This window comes from Sciurus carolinensis, chromosome 1 (genome assembly GCF_902686445.1).
Source record: "Sciurus carolinensis chromosome 1, mSciCar1.2, whole genome shotgun sequence".
In the NCBI taxonomy this organism is placed as follows: domain Eukaryota; kingdom Metazoa; phylum Chordata; class Mammalia; order Rodentia; family Sciuridae; genus Sciurus; species Sciurus carolinensis.
The window spans coordinates 126,295,880-126,322,116 of record NC_062213.1 but is presented as its reverse complement, the minus strand read 5'-3'; the positions used below and the strand labels follow the sequence as shown (position 1 = coordinate 126,322,116).

General features: G+C 34.8%; 2 pseudogenes; both read left to right on the top strand.

Annotated features, from left to right (window-relative positions):
• Positions 1–8,841: 8,841 nt before the first annotated feature.
• Positions 8,842–9,732, top strand: LOC124976832 (heterogeneous nuclear ribonucleoprotein A1-like; annotated as a pseudogene).
• Positions 9,733–17,349: 7,617 nt separating this feature from the next.
• On the top strand, positions 17,350–18,389 carry LOC124958472 (heterogeneous nuclear ribonucleoprotein A3-like; annotated as a pseudogene).
• The last annotated feature ends 7,848 nt before the right edge of the window (positions 18,390–26,237 follow it).

Here is a 26,237-nt window from a genome sequence, read left to right as displayed (position 1 = left end):
CATATAGTGCTAGAATTAGAGTAAAGATCTTTCCTTAGTTCAATTACATATACATTAAAGGACTCTCTTTTAGTTATCTTAAAATTCACTGCACAGTCACAAAATCGTATCTCCTGTGTGTGTATTTTTTTTTCTGTGTGTGTATTTTAACAGACTATAAATCATAAGAATTGGTTTTATTTTGTTTATATTTTATAGTCAGTTCAGACAATAGCAGATATACACTGCATACCAAGTGTTCTGAGTATGAAACTTAAGTGTTTTATGTGAAATTCTCTACTGAAAATATTGAGAAAATGCCAAAGTGTCTGTTATGTAAATTAAATATCAGCCTTGGGCAGCTGTGAGTTATGGGTCATTCACATTATACAGTAAAATGCTTTACTTTCTCTTAACTAGCACAAATTCCCTCTAGACCCAAGGTAAGAGTCTCCCACAATCACATATTAAGTGCAGAAAATGCAAATGACGATGCTTCAAATCCAGTCATGTCATGAAAGAATACATATTTTGCAAACACTGAAAATTAAATTTTCAAATCACTTTTCTAAATGCTTTTATTTAATTGCCAAAAGAATTGACAATGCTTTTATTTTAAAATTTCTATGCCTAGGAAAGATGTGTTGTAAAATTTAATTAAATTTGAGTGCAATAAGACAATATCCATTGTATCTAATAAGCATGTCCATCATTTCAGTTTATAATATAGTTCATATCCAAAAAATTAACTCTCCTGTCTTCAAAAAACTTAACAGGAACACTATATATGTATAATATACTATATACTACATATATATATGTAAATTATATTAAGAATGTAAATGCTATTTCATGTTTTATAACTGTACATTCCATGTTACATGTTATATAAACATTATAAATATATAAATATTTTTAAATGTATGCACATCTAAGAAGAATAAAAGATATGTGACCTTTATCTACCTATTGCTTAGTGGAATTTAAATAATCTCAAAAGTCAGCTGGTCTTTTGTTCTCTGGTGTTATTGCATAATGAAGCCTTCCTGGCTAGCTTCATCACAAAAAAGGAGTTGAGTAGTGTAAGAGCTTCCCCCAAACCCTACAAATACAAATGCAATCACATCAGTCTCTGTAATTTAAAATGAGGATAATAATTCCTATTCTGGCTGCCTCTGAGTGGTGTGATGAGGATCAATGGAGATAAAATGTAAGAAAGCTTTCCTCAAGCTCTAAAGCTTTTTATAAGTGTGTGGGAATGCAGGGAAAAAAGTGATATTGTCATTTCTAAGTATTGTCAAACACCACTTATTAAATGCATGATTGCTTGTAACACTGTGCTAGGTGCAAAGTGCTGAACTAAAACAGTGGTACCAATATTGTGTTTGCAAGTTATGATGCTATATTTTATTTCTGTGAACTCCACATGGAAGATAATGATCCTTTTACCAAATACCCACAGGAATGTTTGCTACTAATATTATTGACTAGAAAAAATTTATTTTATTTTAGTTATCACATATAGATAGTACTGTTGCTTTTGTCTAAACTAGTTAATCTAAAAATTTATTTTTATTTAAAACATCACTGCTAGGCAACAAATATAATTTTTCCAGCATTTCTAAATGTCCTGTGTTGTTCATTGGCAAATATATTTCCATATAATTTGCATTTTCTTTTAAGTCTTTTAAGTAGAAGTATTAGTTTAAGAACACTTAAATATTTCCCAGGCGTGTACCAAAGTATTAAGTCATATTTATTCAAAGTTAAATACTTAATAAAAGTCTTCTCTTTCATTCTGATTGTGTATATGGGTGTGTGTGTGTGTGTGTGTGTGTGTGTGTGTGTGTCTGTAAACATAGATAGTCATTATTTTGCTACTTATATGTGGTTTTCATCTATTTGTTTTATTGTTTCAAATAGTAAAAATATTAAAGTTTACAATATTTTCAGTTTTCTTCTCTACCAGACTGTTTTGCTATTTTGTGATCAAAGTGGTCTAAACATCAAAAATAAATTATAATCACTTTCTTGCTACTTTTGATTTTAAGATTTTGCTTAACCTTTCCCACATAAATTTATATTTTCAAGGAAGCATATTTTCAAAAGTTTCACCACTCGAGAGTTCTAACTCCAATGACTAATTAGAAGACATAGATGTTTTATAGTTTTATTCACTGTGGCATAATCTTGAGCACATAAATAACTATCTCTGAATTGGGGAACAGATAATTAATATTCAGTTTGTCAAGGAAAAAAAAAACAGTTCTGATGTTAACATATCTAGAACATCAAAAAAAAAAAAGAAAAAAAGAAAGAAAAAAAGATCCTGAGAAAATTACAAACCTTGTCTGCTTAGTCTTACCCTCTACTTGCCAGTGCAAGAGAATTTCTGGGGGTTGTTCCAGTCTTGAGGTTTCCTATTGGAATGACTCCACTTGGGCTTTGCGAGTGGATTTTGACAAGTCAATCAGAAAACGCAGCTTTAGAAAACCAGACCTGGAGCCAGGTGCCATGGTGCATGTTTGTGATCCCAGTGATTTAGGAGGCTGAGGTAGGAGGATAACCAGCTCCAAGCCAGCCTCAGCAATTTAGCAAGACACTGTTTCAAATTAAAAAATAAAAATGGCTTGGAGCATGGCTCAGTGTTAAAGCACCCCTGGCTCAATCCCCAGTAAAAAATAAAATAAATAAAATAAAATAAATCGGACCTTAACTTTCTGCTTTGAATTTCCAAGTTTAGGGATTGGTCATCTGCTCACTACAACAGTAACACCATTACATACTTTAATTTTTGAATAATGAACAAGTGGTATAGAGGAAGGAGGAAGAGGAGAGGACTTGTGTATTATCTACTCTACTAGATATCATACTAAGTGACTTAGATGGGGTATTTAAAAGAGAATGAACCCCCAGATGCCCAAGTCAGAACACAGGTTACAGAGACTAACTTCAGAACTGAATATCCATACAGTTTTATATGTGAAAAAGTTACCTAGTGAGCTCTTCCCTAAGGAAAAAGAAACTTCACTTCATCTTTCATAAAACTTTTAGCTCAAAATTGATTTAAAAAGCCGGGTGTGGTGGCACACGCCTGTAATCCCAGCAGTTTGGAAGGCTGAGACAGGAGGATTGCAAGTTCAAAACCAGCCTCAGCAATGGTGAGGTGCTAAGCAACTCCGTGAGACCCTGTGCCTAAATAAAATACAAAATTGGGCTGGGGATGTGGCTCAGTGATAAAGTGCTCCTGAGTTCAATCCCTGGTACCAAAAAACAAAAAACAAAACAAAAGGTTAAAAAAGCTAATTGTAACACAACTAATATTAAACTATTAGAAGGAAACAGGAGAAAATATTTGTGATCTCAGACTAAATGAAGTTTTGTGATATGACACTGAAATCAAAAAAAAAAAAAATCAATAAACTATATGTCATAAAATTTAAAAACTTTTGCTCTATTAATGACCCTGTTAGGATGATGAAAAGATAAACACTTAATTAGGAATAAAATATTTGCAAATCACATAACTGGCAAAGGATTTATGTGGCCAAAATATAAAGAACTCTTTAAACACAACAGTGAAAAAAAAAGAATCCAGTTAGGAAATGGACCAAAGACTGGGACAAACAATTCACCAGAGAGGATATGCAGATGAAAGATTAGCACATGAAAAGACATTCAATTTCATCGTCCTTTAGAGAAATGCAAATTGTAAATTAAAGCCACTGGAGCTCCCACCACAAATCTATCAGAATGACTAAAATGAAAAATGTTGATAATACCAAGGGCTGACAAGGATGTAGAGCCACTGGTTCTCTCATCCACTGAAAGGAAAATGTAAAATGGCATAACTACTCTGGAAACCAATTGAGCAGTTTCTTGTATAATTAAATATGTACTTACCATAAAACCCAGCAAATATATTGGCCAAATTATATCATCATATTATGTGCATGTAAAAATAGGTAGTGGCAAATCCCACCATTATGTACAACTACTATGTACCAATAAAAAAAGGTGGGGAAAATAAAACAACTATACCCTTGGATATTTGTCATAGAGAAATGAAAAGTTGCATCACACAAAAATTGGTATGCAAATATTCATAGCAACTTTGTAATATCCCTAACTGGAAACAAATCAAATGTCCTATTGTGTGTGAATAGTGTTCATACAATGGAAACTCTTTAGCAATAAGAAACAAACTACTAATACAATAGATGGATCTCATGGGCATTATGCCAAGTAAAAGAAATAAGTCTTAAAAGATTACATACTAAAGAATTCTATTTCTATAACAATGACAAAATCATAGTGATGAAGGACAAACAAGTCAGTGGGTGTTAAAGGTTAGCATTGGGGAAAGAGTGGAACAAAAGAGAGTGTTATGGCTAGGATATGAGATTTCCCTCAAAACCTCCTACTAATGCAGGAATATTCAGAGATAAAACAATTATATTATGAGAGCTGTAACTGAATCAGTCCATCCTAGTTTGAATGGGCTGATTGGGTGCTAACCGTGAGCAGGTGGGCTGTGATTGGAGGAAGTGGGAGAGGGCGCCTTCCTGGCAGCCCCTCTCCTCATTCTCTCTGCTTCCTTACTGCAGGATTAGCTGATCATCTTTCTTCCACTGGGCCTTTCCCTCTTGATGTACTACTGCATTACTTGGGCCTACAGCAATGGAGTAGGCCATCCGTAGACTGATACTTCTGAAACCAAGAGCCCCAAATAAATTTTCCATCCTCTAAGTTGTTCTTATCAAGTATTTTAGCCACAGTGACACAAAAGCTAACTAAACCAGTCAACATGAGGGCCTTTCTTTGTAGTGATGGAACAGTAAAAAATCCTTATTGTGAAGGTGATTATATGTTTATCTATGCATGTGATAAAATTTCATAGACCCATGCACATACACACACACAAAAAAAAAGAAGAACAAAGTGCATGTAAAAGTTGATGAAATCTCAACTAGCACTCTAGTTTTTTTAATAATATCACACCAATAACAATTTTCTAGTTTGACAATTTAGTACAGTTATGCAACATGTTATTGGAGAAAGCTGGGTGAAGAATGCACAGGAAATCTTTGTACTATTTTTACAACTTCTTGTCAGTCTTGTGTTATTTCAAAAATAGTTTTAAAAAAAAATGTTTGATGTTACTGGAGTGTGAATTTCCTTTCACCTGCTGCTTCAGGTCTGTATGAGTGTCTATACTGATTAAGAAAAGACAAAAACAGGAAAAGCTAAAACCTAGACACTTTAAAAACATTTAAGTCCATAGTACAACAGATCTGTAAAGAACCTAGATTTCTCAGTGGTTTACTCAGATTTCTCTCTAGAAACAATGTTCAGAAACAAACAGGGAGGAAGGAACTAGTGATTTGTGGGAGAAATTGGGGACTGAGAAGTGCTTTGAAAGTGAAAGAAGGGTTGAGAAGATTTGAGGCTTATGCTAGAAGCTACCATTGGAGATAAATTTAGGAAAACAGATACAAAATAGTGGGTTATCAGGAAAAGTCAGTGATGAGCTTGACTAACCATTAACTTCATTTAGTGACGTTTAAGTCAAAGATTACAATTTTGAGTTAAAGTTGCTGTTTCTGTTTTTTGTCGTCATTTTATGTAAATAATTGAACTACTTTGGAATGTAAAGTTTTGGTGTTTTGGTTTCTTTATTTGTTTTGTGCTGGTAATCAAACCCTAGGCCACACTTGTACTCTACAACTCAGTTGTAACCTCAGCTCCTCCACCCCCACCTTACTCTCTAAGCAGAAAATTCTTATAAATTTCACTGGGTTAGGTGAAACTTTTAAAATATTCCATAATTATTCTCTAAACATTTATCTCAAAATTCAAGGAGTTCTTCTGCAATGGGAAATGTACTGTGATCATTGTTGTAGTATCTTCATTCATGTGAAGTTGTTTACAAATTGTCTTAAGTTTCAGTAACACAATTGGACTTGGTTCATGATTTTAAATGCTTCTTCTAGCTTAAAAAAAAAAAAAAAAAAAAAGTAGAATCCTCCAAAGTCACAGTAGAGACTAAGTTTTAAATCTCTCTAGATCACTTTTTTATTTCCAGAAAAGTATTTGCTAAAATTCTACACCCATCTTATAAATTAAAGATTAAGGCAATGACACAAGAAAATTGGATATTTGTGATATGGAAGTAAGGATCAGTTCTTGGAGGAATATTCAATGCACTAGATTATAGACACCAATGCAGCCACCATTGCAGCAAATGGACTGCAACAACATATTTTGAATTATTGAACCACTGGCTTGAAACTATTCAGTAGATCAGATGTATTGCCTTCCTTCATGAGATTGATGAGAATTCAGCTCTGCTCGCCACACTCCAGTGCAGAGGACTGGAGGGCATTTAGCATGCTGAGAAAGGTCAAAGTCAGACTGTATTAGTTTCTGAACCTAAAAATTCCAAACTCCTTGCTACCCATTAAAATGAATGAAGAGAAGCTGTGTTTTGATGTGTAGCATCCCAAAGACTAGCTTGAGGCATAAAGGAAAGAAACCAGTATTCTTAGACCAAGAAACGCTTGTTTGCCATCTTCCAGAGCTTATAAAGAGCACAGTGCTATGTGCGCTCTTGTCCTGTAAACCCTGTCATCTCAAAAGTTATATGCAGCTTAAATAATGAAGATTCTGACATTTAAAAAAAATGCATCCCTATACTTGGCCCTTCTTTTTGATAGCTATTACAAAAACAAATCATCAAATTGATTTTTGCTATTTGAATTTATTGTGAAATGGATTTTTCATGTGGAAGACTAGAGTTAGATTTCACTGTAGGCAAAAGTCCACTAGTTTAAGAAAAATACTAATTGTGCAGAATACTAGGCTTTTGTGGAAACATTCTAATGATGAAATACACTTAGGTCCTAAGTTGAGCTTTGCTCACGCTTGAATGAGCCACAGTATTTCCTAACTGTAGTGGTGAGGAATATTCTTGGTCAGACCTGTACAATGGCTGTTCTCCAGCCTGAAGTAGTGTGAACTTGGTAGGTAGGAAGGTTTACTTCCCTTGCTTATTTGCTTGGTTTTAGCATATCAGATTGGTTGGAACTACAATTGTACTACTCTGTCCCACAAAAGACACATTTATTGAATAATTTTGCTTCTGGAGGAAGAAGAGTTGGCACACACATGTACACATACCTGGACATAAGACAATTTCTTTTTGCAAAATTTATCTCTGACATTCTTCCTACTATCCTCAGTCAGACTAAGTGTAAAACTTAAAATCTTCCTTTGAGACCCTATGACTGGTAATCTGCTAGAGAAAGGAACAGCAATAGCTCTGTTCAGGAACTTAGAATGCCCATGGCAGCAAAGGGGGATGAGTTAGTCATTAAGGCTTCTGTTCCACCTTTTTTATTAATTAATATTTAATACACACATAAGAATATGTGTAATATGAATTATTTAAGACATGCAATAAATAGAACAATTACAAATTTACCCCTCAACTTAAGAGCATCACCAATAATGCTGCATCTCCTTTTGTGTTCCTCCCCTGGACCACTTCTTGGTCTCCCCATCTCCCAAGACATAACCATTATTTTGAACCTTCTGTTTCTCCTTCCTTTCATTTTCCTCCCCATGGTTTTTATCATAAATTTATTTAGGTGTAAACAAAATACTGATTGATTTTTTGGTTTGGAGATTTATAAAAATGGTAACCTCTTGCAGATAGTCTTCTATTATTTACTTGGTTCAAGCAGTGTTTTATTTCAAGGCTACATCCATGTTGTTGCATATAATTGTAGGTCATTTGTTTTCAGTACTGCATGAAATCACACTGTATAAATATTTCCACAGTGTAATGATCCATTATCTTATCAACAGACATTTGGGACATTTTAACTACCACCAGTTATGCAAGCTTTTTTCAACTCACATTTCAAGGATGGGTAAATCTGACTACCAGTAAGTTAAAAAGCTCCTTCAGTTAGAACAGGATTAGCCCTTGGTAAATTGTAGCCCTTTGTGAGGAGTAACTCAAGAAGACTCCTTAAATTCTTCTGATCATGAGAGATACTTAGCCTTTTAGTAAAATATGTGATGGGTTCTAATAGTTACTCCTTTCTTCCCTCCTACCTCACTCCATATACAGATTTTGTAACACTATATTATGCCTTGTGTTTACTTTAAATGAACTTGTTCTGAGTTGAAATCTTGAAAGGAGAAATAGTTTCCATAATGGAAAGAGTTTGCATTTTTTATTGAATCACATCTGGATTTAAATCCTAAAAATCTCTCTCTCTCTCTCTCTCTCTCTCTCTCTCTTCACCCCCCCACTCCCTCCCCACCACCCCTTTTTTTCTTTTTCCCCAGTACTAAGGATTCAAACCAGGGGAACTCTACCACTGAATTAAACTCCCAGCCCTTTTTTATTTTTTGAGACAGGGTCTTACTAAATTGCTAAGGCTGGCCTCAAATTTGCAGTCATCTTAGCTCAGTCTCCTGAGTAGCTGGGATTACAGACATGAGACACCATACCTGGCTTAATTTTCCCATTTTCTAACTATGAGATTCTGTATAATTTTGCTTCCCTGTATTTTGGATTCTTCTTCAGTAAAATTAAACCAATAATACATATTCATAAAACTGAATAAAATAGAATGAGTAATGAGTTGCTAATGCATAGCCTAATGCTGGCCCATAGAAGGCACTTAGTAAGCATTCAGGAAATTAGATTGAATAAGTGAAGGGATGAACAGGAAGCAAGGGAAACACCTACAAAGAAGGTAACATAAGGGATACGTCCGTAAGCTCACTCCTTTCTGCCCTCCGAAACCTTCCAGAAAACATCATTAAGTCTCTGTTCCTACAGCTGTCATGTCTAAATCAGAGTCCCCTGAAGAACATGAACAGCTGTGGAAACTCTTCATCGGAGGGCTAAGCTTTAAAACAACTGATAAGAAGCCATTTTGAGCAACAGGGAACACTCACAGACTGTGTGGTAATGAGACACCCAAACACCAAGTGGGTTTATCACTTATGCCACTGTGGAGGAAGTGTATGCAGCCAGGAATGCAAGACCACACGAGGTGGATGGAAGAACTGTGGAACCAGAGAGCTGTCTCAAGAGCAGATTCTCAAAGACCAGTTAACTATGAAAAAGATCTTTGTTGGTGGCATTAAAGAAGACACTGAAGAACATCACCTAAGAGATTATTTTTGAACAGTATGAGAAAATTGAAGTTATTGAAATCATGACTGACAGAGGCAGTGGAAAGAAGAGGGGTTTTGCTTCTGAAACTTTGATGACCATGACTCTGTGGATAAGACTGTCATTCAGAAATACCATACTGTGAATGTCCACAACTGTGAAGTCCTGTCAAAGTAAGAAATGGCTAGTGCCTCATCTAGTCAGAGGTCAAAGTGGTTCTGGAAACTTTGGTGATGGTCGTGGAGGTGGTTTTGGTGGAAATGACAATTTTTGTCATGGAGGAAACTTCAGTGGTCCTGGTGGCTTTGGTGGCAGCCATGGGGTGGTGGATATGGTGGCAGCGGGTATGACTACAATTGATTTGGTAATGATACAATGATTTTGGCAATTACAACAATCAGTCATCAAATTTTAGACCCATGAAGGGTGGAAGCTTTAGAGGCAGAAGCTCTGGACCTTACGGTGGTAGAGGTCAATACTTTGCCAAACCACAAAACCAAGGTGGTTATGGTGGTTCCAGCAGCAGCAGTAGCTATGGCAGTGGCAGGAGGTTTTAATACTGCCAGGAAACAAACCTTAGCAGGAGAGGAGGGTCAGAGAAGGGACAGGGAAGCTACAGGTTACAACAGATTTGTGAACTCAGTGGTGGCAGGGCCTAAAAGACATGATTTAGACAATACTCATGTGTATAGGCAAAAAAAAAAAAAAAAAAACTTGAAGACGGTGTTTGTGACTAATTGTATAACAGGTTATTTTAGTTTTAGTTATTTTAGTTATTTTAGTTTCTGTTCTGTGGAACGTGTAAAGCATTCCAACAAAGGGTTTAAATGTAGACTTTTTTTTTCTGCACTCATGCTGTTAATTGCTAAATGTAATAGTCTGATCATGACACTGCATAAATATGTCTTCAAAAAAAAAAGAAGGTAACATAAATATATGAATTAGGTGCACAAAAATCCTTAGGAATGGGTCCTGGTGCTGGGAGGGCACAATGCCCCTTATTCACAGACTGCCATGTTACACACAGGGGGCATCCTTCCCAGTTGTGCGACATGATTGCTTTGTTCTGGACCATTCTCACCTGGGGACATAAGAACAACTCATATGTGACAAAAAATGAAGCTAATGTCTTTTGTGTGTCTACTACATGCATGTGCTCCTCTAGGACCAGAAAAATAGGCAAGCCCTGATTGGACAAAACCTCATCATTTTTTTTATAAGGAACCTAAAAGTGATCCCTCTGTCTTAAGACAGTTTCCTGACACTTCTCCTCACCCAGGTAAGCCCTCCCTGTCTCAGATACACTTTATGGAATCAGTGCAGGACAAAAGATTTTGAACATCTAAGATAACCTTCAAACCTGCAAAGCATGTTTGCTTACAAAGCAAAATCAGCCTGCCTGCTTCTCCCCAGCCAGAACATACTCGATGCTCATTTGCCTTATCCTTTTCATTCTTCTCATCCTCCAGCTCTTTCCAAGTTCATCCCACAGTGTGTGCCTATTTCTCTGATTTTCTTTTTCAACGCTGTCCTCCCTAAAGCAAAGATGTTCTGGGTAGCATATCTCTGACCTCCTTTCTCCCCCTCTTCCCACTTCCTAGGAACAACGCAGAAGGATCAATCATTTTGCTTGACTCTCTTCCCCGCTTGACAACTGAAGAGCAAATCCGTCTAAGGGTTGTTTAATTCTAGATCAAAATGCATTCAGCAAAAATAAAAAGGAAACATTTCCAGTAGAGGATTAAACAAATAGGAGTTTTTTTGTTTTGTTTTGTTTTTTTCTTATCTAACCATAAATTCTGAGTTAGGGAATTATTAAATCTCTTCAATGCCATTGAAGACCCAGGCTCATTCTGTCTTCCTATAGTGTGTGCTAAACACGTACCTATTGTTCCCATATTTACAAAATAACTACTGTACTTTGTAGGCAGGCAGAAAGAAAAGTCATGTGCTACCTTCTCACAGGGTTTCTCCTCTGGGCTTTCCTTCCCCCCAAATCTCCACTTACTTTTATTATTATTATTTTTTTAATCAAAATTGTGTGCTGGCCTATCCAACCTGCAACCATGCTCAGGCACTCGAGTATTTTAACTTTCTAGTCCTTAAATAGAGGAAACAAATTTAATAAATATTATTACTTCTTCCATTGAAGACTAAATCAGAATTTTTTTCAAAGTTTAAGGAACTGTATTCATAGAATGTAGACACTCCTATGTATATCTGTATCTATATCTATATATCTGTTACATTTTATTATGATTTTGACTACAGTCCTTAAGGTACTATGTAACTCTCAAAAGATAAGCATCATACAGAAGATCTAATTTCTTAAAGATCATACTACAGGGTCAGAAGTGTGCAGAGTGAATAGGAGAACATGAGAGAGGGAAAAGAAGCATATTAAGAAATGAAAGACAGGAGGGCAACAGAACCAAATATGATGCCAATAAGTTAGCAGCCATCCTAAGTGCTTGTTTCTCAACATCAGAGTTGACTTGCACTCAATCTTATCTTCCAAGGGTATTGATGAGGGTGCTGCAGGGAGAGGGGAAAAAATCCAGATGTTTCCCTGCCTCCACAAAAACACATATGTAATACTTTTTAAAGAGAGAAAATATTATTGATTTTTTTATACTACATGAGAGTATTAGGCCACAGGCTAGAAAAGAAAATAACCAAAGTTTTCTCTCTTTTTTTTCCCCTTTATCTGAGGAATTTAAAGCAACTAATTTACTTTAAAATGTACTCAGAAGGAATTTTTAACAATATGCTATATATAGAAATTAGAATGTATCAAAGATGCTCTGCTGATTCTTTTTTTCTCTCCAGTGATTCAATTTAATCTTCTATCCCCTTTCTCTTTTTCTCCCTACATAGACACATGCAAAAAATTAAACCCAAACATTTTATATTTCTGTCCTGTTTCAATAAAATACATACACATTTTAATAATCAATATGTATTAGTAAATAAAAGTAAGATATTAAAACATTGAAGAAACATGTCAATTATTTACTTCTTACTTTTTTTTTTTCGGTGAGACAATATGGTATGGCGATAATATACTCCAAAGTCTAGTTTTGTCCTAGTTTTTATCTTTATGCATCCTTGAAATCACTTCAGACAACTTTAATTCTACTTAAGGTTTATGCCTCCAACATCTGAATTCTACCTTAATACCTTTTACTTTCAATAACTTTCAAATTCACTTTAAATATTCGTACATGAATTCCATAATTATGGATGTTTTTAAACTTAAAGTGTTTTTTATATTACAATTAATTCATTTAATATATATCTTATGAATATTATCTAGTATTTTATCACAGTGGGATAGTGACATTTTAAATTTATTAACTCATCTGACCTTTTTTTTAAGCACCTGCTGTATGTTGTGTATAACACGTATAGCCCACCTAGAGAGACTAAGGAGAGGGTCAGTCTTATTCTTCACTCAACTGCTAGCATCTAACTTAGTGTCTGGCACATAGTTAGTGTTGAATGAACAATTTTTTGAATGCATGAATTGGCTTTCATCTTAAAAGTCTATTTCTGTTTTCTGGTCCACTTCTTGGTTGTTGTGAGTCTAAATCATTCTTATCAAAAGAGTAATCCTTTTCCTTGTGGCAGAACCTCAGGTTTGAAAAATACTTTCATTTATTTCCCAGCCATGTACACAGGTGCCAGACTGCTTGAGGCAGGGCTTGAGTAAATTCTGAAAGCATTGCTCTTACTCTTTGCTCTTCCTATTTGCATTACCTGAATCTAGATCACCAGCCATTAACTTCTCAGCTATCTTCTCATAGACATTCTCCTGGGAAAACCAAGAACTTTTAAATATGAGCATAACTGGATCACTCAAGAGCCTACTTGCCCCATATCATCCTCCCCACAAAGGGCAAAGCTTGTGTGAATGTCCTTGTCAGATTCATTTTCTTTCAAAAGGGAAATTCCACAGGGTAGAGGGGAGGTATAACATTGTTTCAATACTTTTAAGGTAAATGGGCTTATCAGATTGTTTTTCTTTCTGAGAGAAAACATCCAGGGCATGTGACAATTCCACTTAGTACTCATGGATTTTTTATTCATCTTGTACATTTAAGAGTAAGCCACAATATTTTGTGTAAACTGTTTTGAAGGTTCAATGGTCATATAAGTCTAGTAAATATTTTTTAAGAAAAAAAATTTGTACGTGAAAATACATTTACTGGATTATGAAGGTTATAATTGTGACAGATCAAGAACTAATTTCTGGTGCACATTATACTTTGTTAAAGATTTCATGAATCATTTCAGAAAAGTATATTGCCAGGTGTGGTGGTTCATGCTTGAAATCCCAATGGCTGAGGCAGGAGGATCATGAGTTGAAAGCCAACCTCAGCAAATCAGTAAGGCCCTAAGGAACTTGGTGAGACCTTGTCTCTAAATAAAAAATAAAAAGAACTGGGGAGGTGGCTTAGTGGTTAATTACCACTGAGTTGAATCCCCAGTACCCAAAAAATAAACAAATAACAACAACAACAAGAGAAAATTATTATTGAATAAAAAGTTAAAGGCATATCCTAATTGTCTGACACTATTTTGAAACTTTTCTCTTTATAAGTTGATTATCCCATCATGATATAGATGCCTAATTTTATGATGAATTATAAGGTTGAAGGAATTTGAATTATATCTCATCAAAAAATATTCCAGACCAATTAACTTCCCAAATGGTCCCTAGGTCTACCTTCTCTCTCATGCACTCCACAGGAACTCATATTTTTAAATGCCTGTAAATGTTCTCAGAAGCTGTGAACTCTAATTGTGTTCTATCAACTCACTTTGTAATCCCGTGTTGCTTTTCTTCTCCAACTTTTCTTCCCACTATAAGAAAGGATATTAATATAAGAGTTTTCTCACAAGGACACTGAGATTTAAGTAATGTATGTATGTAGAACAATCTGGGGAACTCAGAAGAGAGATATTGTGTAAGAATAGAGCATTATACTAAAGTTTCAAAACTGACTTTAATGCAATGCACATTTTCAACATGGCTATTTTGGCTCTATGTTCTCTGTGCTAATATTGTAATCTAAAATAATTATAGTAGCTTTACTTTTCAAAAAGACATCTTTTTCTTTAAACTACTCAATGCCACTAGTTTTTTTTTAGCTGTTGTTAAAATGATAGTCTTAGTAATTTTCTATTGGGAACCTAAAGACATATATCACAAATTCAGTGAGAGTGAAGAAAATGACTACCACGGTTGGCTTGGATGACGGTTGTTTGTAATGACATGCCCACACCATTAGAGATGCTTGACTGTTCTCAAGTGGGCTTATGTGATCTGCATAAAAAGCCAAATTTAAGTTTAAAGCAAACCTTGATAAAGTAGTGTCTGTTTATTAAAAAAAAAAAAAGCCAACCATTTTAAAGGGTAGGGAAAACTCTGAATGTCACAATGACAACCCTAAATTTTCTTTTGTTTGTTCCACTAAATGAAAGCAATAATAAGCCATCATCCACCTATTATGTATTAAGTCCCATAACTTGTCAGCTGCTAAAATAATTGTCCAACCACTTAAATATTTCCAAAATGTACCAGCAAGCGATGACAGTGTCAAATTTCCCCAAAGTACAGAATTTGTGATCTTAGAATCTACTGCCTTTTCTTTGAAAATCCCTCATGCATATATACATTTAAAATCTTACTTCTAATAGAATTATTTGAACTCATACTGCCTGTCATCTGTTATTCTCAAAGTACTTTACTAATAATAGATAATCTATGAAATTTGTCTCTGCTCTGGGTATTACTACTTCTGTTGCTGCGGCATGTCCCTGACATTGGTCCTGTTTCTTACTGCCAAGATATCTGATTAGAGAAATTAGACGTGGAACTGGAGACTGAAGTCAGAGTGCAAGGTGGGTGGCTGGTGGTTCTGCAGCTTCTTAGTCCTGTGCCTGTCAAAAATACACTCCCAGTGATGGTTCCACGCAGGGATCAATTTCAGAGTGTTTCTTCATAGTAAGACAGCAGCCACAATGAAGCCCAACATAGCAGCAGCTGGTGCAGGGGAAAAAAAAAAAACTGCCCTAATGTATGCCTGTTCATAACTCCTTTACCTGAACACAATTTACTTCTCCTTGTTCTGGTGTTTTCAGTTCCCCTCATTCAAGAAGCTGAAAGAAGTCCAGAATGACCATTTACTTCATCCACAATGGTCAAAGTGGAAATCATAATAATCTTAGAGCATTGGCATTAAGGCAGTATGTTAGTTAGCTTTATGTTACTATAAAAAATACCTGGGATAATCAACTTATAAAGAGAAAAGGTTTATTTTTGCTCATAGTTTTAAAGGTTCCAAACCATGATTGATTGGCTTCATTGATTTTAGTTTTGTGTCAAGTTAGTACATTATGGGGGGAGACTTTGTTTTTTTCATTCTTGTATCCTTAGCTCCTTAAACAGTACCTACTTGTAATAAACACTTGTATGGTGAATATATTACCAAGGATACCACAGCATATAGTCTGCACGGAAACAGTTTAAAACAGGTAAAAGTTAATCCCTCCTGGAAATGTACATGAAAATTTCAAAACCTGGAATTATCAAGTATGTGGAATAGAAGAGACTATAAGGGGAAGTAAGGTTGTTTACAAAACAAGTGTCTATAGAATACTTGGTAGTGGATCCCTACTTTTTTAGTGCCCTATCCAAAATGATTTGTATCATTTTGGTCCCATAACTAAACTCAGAGAGTTACTGTGCAAAAGGAGCCCTTCTCTTGGAAATCTCTAGAATTCTTAATGTATCTATATATGAAAGAGAAGGAAAGTAGAGACTCTGGCAAATAGGGACAGTGACAGCAACTCTACTCCAGGAAAATGCCATAACTGAAACCTGCCCGTTCCTTTCAACATGCACATCTTAGCACTGCTGCTTCTCTACCCTCATTTCCCTAAATTAAATTAAAATTTTGTTTATCTGTGATCCATGATTATTTACACAAAGCAAGAAGTCAGCTATTAAATGCAAGGAAGAAAACTGGATGTATAACTGCCAACAGTAACCTAGAGTTAACATGTGCATAGTACTTGCCAGGTTCCAGACACTGTTGCAAGTGCTTTAAATATATTATTTCATTTAATTCTTCAACTACTCCACAAAGAGTTGATAGAGTCAGTCTATTGTCCAATATTACAAAATACCTGAGTACACGTAATGATCCAAATTAAATAACTCCTGGTCATGGGAAAAAAATGACAAAAATGACAGAAATTGGAAGACAGCACGAAGACGGGAAGGGACGAGTAAGGAAGCTCATTTTCCATATTGTATGGTTACTAGAAGATTCTAAAGTTAATGAATTAAAAAAAAGCTAATAAATGAATAAAAAGAATACTAATATTTAAAATTATAATAATAATTAATTAAAGTAATTAATAAAGTAAATGTTGTGGGGAGGAAATGAGAGGAAGGATAGCATGGTAGTCTAACTGTAGTCATTTGAAATTTGCTCAAGACTGATGTGGTCCAGTTGTCTAAAACAAAAAAGTAATGGTGTACCATGTTATTTAGAGACATAATGGAAACCTCCAGAGCAAACAATTTTTATAATAACTGACTAAATAGTCATGAGAATTATGAAATTCTTGATACCAGGGTAAAACCATGGCTACAATACTTATCAGAGAAGTTAGTCTTCCTATCATCTGGCTGAAAAATAATAAAATGATATTACAAATTAAAAGCATTGAGTCTTAAAAGAATGAAGTGTGTGAGCTGTGCAAATTAATTTTTAATGCAATTGATGACCATTCCTTAGTTAAACTAAAGGACAATGAATTTCTGCTAAACAAAGGTAAATAAAAATGAAAAATGTATTTAAATAAATGCTTACTAGTTTTTGAAGCGTAATAAAAATATTTTAGTGGTATTCAATATTTACAAGCCTCATCATCATCATCATTATTTTGTGGATAGGTCTGCAGGTCAGCTAAGACAATATCTTTAAGTTGTGGGTCTGATATAGTGAGTGGCTCAGCTTTCTAGAGCAATTTAGGAACCCAAGCCGGTTGGAGCAGCAGCCATCTGAAAAAATGTTTCTGATGGTGAAGTTTGGAAGTTTCTGCAGGGATGAGTGAAAACACATACTGCCTCTTATAATCTGGGTCTGATCTCAACATTAATGAGACCAAGAACATCCTTTTACCGCACAGGTAGGGAAGAAAAGGAAATACTTGCTATAATATAATCAAAGCTACCACGTACACATAGATAATTACTTCTATTGACTATGACTGATTTCATTCAGAAAATTATTTTAGGAAATTATTATCTCAACCATAGTCTTTACCTGTATTAATCTATCAAATGTAAAAAAGAGTCACTATAAGGCTTACAAGATAAGCTGTCAGTAACATTAAGCCAATAAAGCAAATATGACCTACCCATAATATATTACTCACTATAAGCTGACACTAAAAAAAACAACAACAACAAAAAAAAAAACTGCATGATAAATTATCTTCAAAAATGAAGATTATATTGAACTCGAGTCTGGTCTCAAAAAAGGAAGTAAAACTGCTGCCCAATCACCCCTAGCCCCACTCTGGCTGCCACGGCTGCCACCCCCGGGGAGGGGGGAAGGGACACATGATCCAAAGGAACCTGAGCAATTGAGGAAGTCATTCATTGGTCTGAGCTTTGAAACCACAAATGATAGTTTTAAGAGAACATTTTTAGAAATGGGGCACACTCACAGATTGTGTGGTCATGAGAGACCACCAAACAAAACAAACAAAACGTCCCAGAGTCTTTGGTTTTGTGACTTACTCATGTGGAAAAAGGTGGATGCAACAATGTGTGCTCGGCCACATGAGGTTGATGGGCATGTAGTGGAACCTGGTGCCCATGTAACAGTGAAGAAAATTTTTGTTGGTGGTATTAAAGAAGATACAGAAGAATATAATTTGAGAGATTACTTTGAAAAAGTAGAGCAAGATTGAAACCATAGAAATTATGGAAGACAAGCAGAGTGGGAGAGGATTTGCTTTTGTAACTTTTGAGGATCACGGTACAGTTGACAAAATTGTTTTTCGGAAATACCACACTATTAATGGGCATAATTGTGAAGTGAAAAAGGCTCTTTCTAAACAAGAGATGTAGTCTGTGGGATCACAAAGAGGTTGTGGAGGTGGATCTGGCAACTTTATGAGTTGTGGATGAAACTTTGTGGTGGAAACTTAGATGGAAGAGGAGGCTATGGTGGTGGAGGTGGTGGCAGCAGAGTAGTTACCAAGGAGGTAATGGTGGATATAAAGGATTTGGAGGTGATGGTGGCAACTATGGCTGTGGTCCTGGTTATAGTAGTAGAGGAAGTTATGGTGGTGGTGGTGGACCAGGATATGAAAGAAAGATGGTGGATATGGTGGCAGAGGAGGATATGATGGTTTCAATGAAGGAGAAAATTTGGTGGTGGTAACTATGGTGGTGATACGAATTATAATGATTTTGGAAATTACTGTGAACAACAGCAATCAAATTATGGATCCATGAAATGGGGTAGTCTCGGTGGAAGAAGTTCTGGCAATTCCCGTGGTGGTGGTATGGATCTGGTGGTGGAAGTGGTGGATATGGTAGCATAAGGTTTTAAAATCAGCAGAAAAGGGCTATAGTTCTTAGCAGGAGAGAGAGTGAGGAGTTGTCAGGAAAGCTGCAGTTTCCTTTGAGACAGTCTTCCCAAATGCATTAGAGGAACTGTAAAAATCTGCCACAGAAGGAACGATGATCCATAGTCAGAAAAGTTACTGCAACTTAAACAGGAAACCCTTCTTGTTCAGGACTGTCATAGCCACAGTTAGCTAAAAGCACAGCTATTGATTAATGAAATGTGTAAATTAGATGATATACATTCCTGAGGTCTTTTATCTCTTGTAGCTTTTTATTTTTCTTTTCATTACATCAGGTATATTGCCCTGTAAATTGTGGTAGTGGTACCGGGAATAAAAAATTAAGGACTTTTTAACTTTTCGAAAAAATAAATGAAGATTATTGTGTATTCACCGTCTCAGCATGCATATTCATAGGTACATTATATTTAGTCTCTAAATGGAATATTCACCATTTGTACATGTCAGAATATGTACAGCATTGATGTGAAATGCTCACTTTGTTCTATTGAGTAGCAATATCATCTAGAATATTAAAAATAAATTACCATGTTTAACAAAGTGTAATCTAGTGAAAGTTTCAAAGTACCACTAGTTTTCAAAACTAATTTCTTAATGTATATTTCCAAATTCTTTTAATATGGGACATATAATTTTAAACCCCCACAATTATCATGTAGTAACTAATCTTATTTTATTTTACCTCTATTAAAAGGGGAAATATTAGAATTATTTTTTAAGATTTGTGTTTTAGAACAGTTTTAAGTTCACAACAAAACTGAGGTAGACAAATTTCCCAAATACATTCTCCCCCAATTCATGCATAGCTTCCCGTATTATCAACATCCCCACCAGAATGGTGACTTTGTTACAACAGATGAATCTAAAATGATACATCATAATCACCTGAAGTCCATAGTTTGCTTTAGGGTTCCCCCTTGCTGTTGTACACACTGGGTTAGGACAAATATATGAAAAAAATGTACATATATATGTATATATAGAGAGATATAGATGTAATAGGTATATATTTCTAAATATATATAACACAGTATTTTCACAACCCTAAAATTCCTCTGTGCTCCACCTATTCATTTCTCCTCCCACCCACAAACCCTGGCAACCACTGATTTTTTTACTACCACCATAGTTTTGCCTTTTCCAGAGTGCCAGATAGTTGGCATCACACAGTATTTAGCCTTTTCAGATTGGTTTCTTTCATTTTGTAATATGCATTTGTTTCCTCCATATCATTTCATCACTTGGTAACTCATTTCCATTTAGTGCTGAGTAATACTCAATTGTCTGGATGTACCACAGTTTATTTTTCCACTCACTTACTGAAGAAAATCATGATTTGCAAGTTTTGTCAATTATAAATGGAGCTACTCTAATTATCTATGTGTAGATTTTTGTGTGGACATAAGTTTTCAACTCCTTTGGATAAATATCAAGGAGCATACTTGCCGAATTATATGCTAAGAGCATGTTTAGTTTTTAGAAACTACAAACTATCATTTTGCTTTCTCCACTGGTAAAGAATAAAGATTTCTGTTGCTCCATATCCTCCCCAATATTTGGTATTGTCAACTTTCCAAATTTGGACAATTCTAAGACAAATTTAGTGGTATTGTATTTTTAAAATTTGCATTTCCCTGTTGATCTATAATGTGCAGTGTCTTTTCATACATTTATTTGATATTCAAGTTTTTCATTTTGTGATCATTGAGTTGTAAGAGCTCTTGGTGTATTCTGGATGTAAGTCTTCTATGAAATACTTTTTATGTTAACTTTTCTCACAGTCTATGACACTTCTTTGTCATAAAGCACATTTTAATTTTAATGAATTCCTGCTTATTGATTATTTCATAGCTATTTGGTTTTGGTCATACTTAAAAAGTCATTGATATACCCAAGGTCATTAAAGTATAATATACAATGTCATCTGGGAGTTTTATTATTTTGCATTTAGGTCTATGATCCATTTTCAGGTTAATTTTCTCAAGGTTATAAAGTCTATGTCTAGATTTATTTTTTGCCTGTGGATATGTGGTTGTTCCAATACCATTTATTGAAAGACTATCTTAGTTCCATTATATTGTCTTTAATCCTTTGTCAGAGATCTGTTGACAATATTTATGAATGCCTGTTTCTATTTCATTGTTCTCGTCTGGTTTTGTTGTTGATTACAATTAGCTTTCTGGTATGTCTTGATGACAGCATCAGTTTTCCAACTTTTTTCCTCTCCTTTAATATTTTCTTATCTATTCTGCACCACTTGTCACTACAAAAAACAAACAAACAAACAAAAAAACCTTTAGAATCAATTTGTCAGTACCCACAAAATAATAACTGGACTTTGATTGAGATTGAATTGAATGTATAGATCAAATTATAAGAAACTGACATCTTGACCACAGATGCTCTTCAACTTTCAAAGGAATAGGTACCAAGAAACACATTGTAAGTTGAAAATACTGTAAGTAAAAAATGCATTTAACATAACTAAACTACCTGTATCATAGCTTAGCAACACAGTACACTGTACACTATTGATTGCTTACCCTTGTAATCACAGGGTTGACTGGGAGCCAGCATAATGAGAAAGTATCATACAGCATTTCACTAGCCTGGGAAAAGAATTTAAAGTATGAGTTCTACTTAATGTTCATCAATTTGCACAATCCTCAAGTTGAAAAATTGAAAGTGAAAAATTGTAAGTTGAGTTATCATAAATTGGGGTTTTCCATGTTGGGTCCTCCTATCCATGAACATGGAACCTCTCTCTATTCATTTAGTTTAGTTTCATATTTCTTTCCTTTAGTCCACTTGGATTAAATTTGCTCTTTTTTTTCTAGTTTCTTAAGGTGAAAATTTGGATTATCAATTTTAAATCTTATTTCCTCTTGTATGCATTTAATTTGATATTTTTCAGTTTAAGCACTACATTCACTGCATTACAGAAATCTTCATACATTGCATTTTTTTGTTTGTTTATTTTGTTTAGTTTACTAAGTATGGAACCCAGGGTCTCATGCATTCTACATAAGCATTCTTCCACTGAACTCTACCTCCAGATTAATAAGTTGCATTTTTATTTTCACTTAGTTCAAAATATTTTTTAGCTTCTCTTGAGATTTCTTCTTTCACTCATAATATTTAGAAGTGTGTTTAACCTCAAACTACTTTGAGATTTTCCAGTAATGCTTCTATTATTCATTTCCAGTTTAATTGCTTTGTATGAATACCAACCTTGTATGATTTCTATATTTTTAAATATGTTAAGGTGTCTTTTATGGCACAGAATATGGTTTATCTTGGTGAATGTTTGATGTGAGCTTGAGAAAAATGTATATTCTGCTATTGCTCTATATCAGTTATACCTAGTTTAAAATGGTATTGTTCAGTTCAGCTTTGTCTTTAATGATTTTCTGCCTGCTGTATTTGTTCATTTATGATAGTATCTCTAACTGTGATAGTGGCTTCCCTACTGCTCCTTGATGTTCTATCAGTTTTTTGCCTCACAGGGTTTGACACTTGTTTGTTAGGTGCATACACATTAAGGATTATGGCTGTTTGAAAAAATGACTCTTTTTTTTTTTTAACATTTCGTAAGTACCTTCTTTATCTGAGACAACTTTCCTTATTTTGAAATCTGCTCTATCTGAAGTTAAAATAGTTAACCCTGCCATATTGTCCCAGCCAGCACCTACCATATGGCTTAGGGTGTACCTAGGAGAATGAGAGTAAAATAGGTCCAGAGATTTTACCCAAGGGAATTCACATGACCAGCTGAAGCTGGTCAGGAATCTGAACAGGCAAATATGAGTATGCTCAGGGAATAAACATGGGAAGGCTATGCTCAAGGGGATGGGGGGTCAGGATTGGCTCCACTGCCCTACAAGTAGAATCCTGAAAGAGATCTACAAATGGCAGACCCTAGGGGTTTGGTGATCTTATCTCTCCAGAACAGATACCACCCATCAAAGCCCTTGAGTCTCATTAGACCTAAGCCACTTGGGCCAGAGCTCCCTGCTTAGAACTTGTGCAGCAACACCACCCTAGGAGTGCATGATCTGGCCTGTGAAGATAAAACTCCCACTGACAGTACTTCCCATCCCATCCTACCTCATACTGGTGAGAAGGGAAGCTGGGATCTATTTGAACCATCTTCAGCACTCCAATAGGCAACTCAGAGAGCAACACAAAAGAAGAAAAAATAAGCAACTCCCAGATTTTAATCTCACTCTCATTACAAAACTCAAGAAGAAATGGAAAGAAGGATAGTCAGGCATAGACAGTACTATCCATTCTTTGACTACCTCAGTGAAAAACTATTCCTTCATTTTTCATTGAGAATCATTTTTCTTTTTCTTTTCCTTTCTGAAAAGAAAGAAATATGTTTCTTTTCTTTCTCATTTTTAGCATTTTAAAAATATAGTTATTTTTCTTTTCCTTGTCTTTTGAGGGTGAGGGCATAGGGTTTGTATATTCTGGTTTTGTTTTGTATTGTTTTCATTTGTTTGTTTCTCTTTCTCCCTTTTCTTCTCCTGCTAACAGCTAAATTTGTTCTCTCTCTCTCCTTTTACTTTGTTATCTCTGTTTTCCTCCTCCTTCATTATAATCATCACCTGCTACATCTCCTCTTCATTCTCTGTTCACTTTTTGAAATTACAAACTTTTTTCTACCTTTCTATCACAGTTTCTTTTCTCTTTATGAATTGCATTTTACCATGATTTAGAACTACTTGGTTTGTATAACTTCTGCCTCCTTGAGCATCTGTCTACTCACACATCCTTCCCACTAAGGGAAAACACTATTGTCATTTCTAAAAGGTTAGCTTTTCATACTTTGAACAATATACTTTTGAATGATGAATTGATGATAGAAGAAATTAGTGGAGAAATTAAACTATTCTTAGACTTAATTGAGAGTAGTTATACGACATACAAGATCCTCTGGGACACTATGAAAGAAGTTCTAAGAAGAAAATTCATAGCTATGAGTGCTTACATAAGGAAGTCAAAAATACCCCAAATAAACAACCAAATGATGCATCTCAAGGCCCTTGAAAAAGAAGAACAAGCCAATTCCAAAGCCAGTAGTAGGAAGGAAATAATGAAGATCAGAACTGAAATCAATGAACTTGAGAATAAAAAAAAGAGAAAAACCCCAAAGGATCAATAAAATAAGGAATAAGTTCTTTGAAAAGATAACAAGATTGTTAAGCCCTTGACTAAACTAATGAGAGAGAGAGAGAAATAGTAGAGAGAGAGAACACTCAAATTAATAAAATTAGAAATGAAAAAGGAAAAATATCACAATAGACATCACAGAAATTCAGAGAATCATTAGGGAGTATTTTGAAAGTTTATACACCAATAAATTTGAAAATCTTAGAAAAAAAGGATGTATTTCTAGACACATCTGATGTGTCAAAACCAGAAGATTTCATACTAACAAGGAATTAACACTTTGTGGGTTGTTCATCGTTCCATTATAAAAGACTTCCATGAAGTAAATAAGGTATGCATGACTGTAACATAGTTGAGATACAGTTGTAAAATAAAACAAAATGTAAATAATAATTTTAAAAACCTAAACATACCAATAACTAGCAATGAAATGGAAGCAGAAATTTTACAAAAGCCTTCCAATAAAGAAAAGCCCAGGGTCAGATTGATTCTCAACTGAATTTTACCAAACCTTTAAAGATGAATTAATGCCAATACTCTTCAAGTTGTTCCATGAAATAGAAAGGGTTGGAACATTTCTAAATTCATTCTATGAAGACAATAACACTTATACCCAAACCAGATAAGGACCCATAAAGGAAAGAAAACTACAGGCCAATACCTCTGATAAACTTAGATGCAAAAATTCTTAATAAAATATTAGCAAATCATGTTCAACTACATGTTAAGAAGATTGTGCATCATGACCAAGTTAGTTTTATCCCAGAGATTCAAAGATGGTTTGACATACAAAAATCAATAAAAGTAATTCATCATATAAATAGAATTAAGGACAAAAATCACTTAGTAATTTTGATATATGCAAAGAAGACCTTTGGCAAAATTCAGCACACCTTCATGATAAAAACGCTGAAGAAACAAGGGATAGAAGAAACCTACTCCAAATCATAAAAAATTTTATATGAAAAACTCAAATTCAACCTCATATCAAATGGGGAAAAACAAAGAATTTCCCTTAAAATCTAGAACAAAATAAGAATATCCACTGTCACAGCTCCTATTTAAAAGAGTGCTAGAAATTCTATGCAGAACAATTAGGCAAGCAAAGGAAATAAAATGGATAAAAATAGAAAAGATGTCAAATTATCACTGTTTGCAGATGATATGATCCTTGAAGATTAAAAAACTTCACCAAAAGACTGCTACAGTTAATAAACTCAGCAAAGTAGCTGGTTACAAAATCAACATACAAAAATCAGTAGCTTCCTTATAGGACAACAATGAATCTTCTGAGAAAGGAATCATGAAAACGATTTCATTCACAATAACCTCACTATATCTATCTATAGCTATATCTATATCTCAATATATATATATATATAAACACACACATATATGTATAAAATTCACACAAACACACACACACACCCCTAGGAATAAATCTAACAAAGGAGGACCTCTTGAACACTTGAAGAAGGCCTCAGAAGATGAAAAGATTCCCCATGTTCATGGATGGGCAGAATTAATATTGTTAAGCTGGTCTTACTACCAAAAGCAACATAGATTCAATGCAACCCCTATAAAAATATCAGAAATTCTTCACAGAATTAGAAAAAAAATGATCCTAAAATTCATTTGGAAGAATGAAAGACCCACAATAGCCAAAGCAATTCTGAAGAACTACAATAACAAAAAAAAAAAAAAAAGATATTGCAGATTTCCTCTATCGACTTATAATGTCCCTGAAGATTGCTAGTATATCTCCTCTTATCCTTCAGTAGCCTGAAGTCTTGGAGGAAGTTGATAATGCGGAGCTCCACGAAGAAGCTGCCTCTCTAGGGGTGGTAACCCTCAGGTGGCGTATATTCCCTGCTAGTGGGCAGAGGTGCCTCCACTTGGTTTCATCCCAGGGATGCAAGGTTGGTTCAACATCAGGAAATCAATAATTGTCACTCACCATATCAATAGACTTAAAGTCAAGAATCACATGATTATTTCAATAGATGCAGAAAAAGCATTTGATAAAATACAGCACCCCTTCATGCTCAAAACACTAAAAAAAATAGGGATAGTGGGAACATTCCTTAACATTGTAAAGGCCATCTATGCTAAGCCCATGGCTAATATCATTCTAAATGGTGAAAAACTGAAAGCATTCCCTCTAAAAACTGGAACAAGGCAGGGATGCCCTCTTTCACCACTTCTATTC